The sequence below is a fragment of the Lipotes vexillifer genome, unplaced genomic scaffold, assembly GCF_000442215.2.
Source record: "Lipotes vexillifer unplaced genomic scaffold, Lipotes_vexillifer_v1.1 scaffold1201, whole genome shotgun sequence".
NCBI lineage: Eukaryota > Metazoa > Chordata > Mammalia > Artiodactyla > Lipotidae > Lipotes > Lipotes vexillifer.
In genome coordinates, this window is record NW_006783542.1 from 2,309,101 (window position 1) to 2,309,763 (window position 663).

Genomic DNA, 663 nt, shown 5'->3' on the forward strand with positions numbered 1-663 from the left:
TTTTAAAAAAAAAAAAATATATATATATATATATATATATATATATATGAGTCCCTGTTTTAAAAAAAAAAAAAAAGAATAAAAATTTTAAAAGACTGTATTAGTCGTAATCCCTTTCAGTCCCAGGGCACTTCCAGCAGTAGCAACACCGTGAAGCAGCAACCACAGGGCCACCAGCTGCTCCTCCCCAGACTCACGCACCAGCCCGTTTCACAGATGCAGGAATGGAGGCCCGGGGCCTAGAGCAGCCCCCGCCACTTAGCTCACAAGTCCTGGAGTTGAGGTTCGAACCAGTCACCTGAGCCGAGAGCCTGCAAAGCACGCGGCTCTCCTGCGTCTGGCTGCACCCAAGCACTCCACCCAGGAAGGAGCGCGGTCGCAGTGAGGACCCTCGAGCCGCCTCCTCCCTGCGTGACAGCGCCCGGCACCCCCGCCCTCCTCACCTCCGTGCCTCAGGCTCCCTCCGCACCCACCCAGGGTGGGTTTCAATTTCTCCTCCAGGAAGATGGCACCCAAGTCCACCCCCGGAGCCCCTTCTTCCCCGGGGTGTCGGGGTCCCTTGCCAGCCCTGCCCCCTCTACACAGTGGCACATCAACTTCCTACTCAAACCAGGGCTGCCCATTAATAACAAAAGTCATCCAAGTTTACGGGTGAGGGAAAGA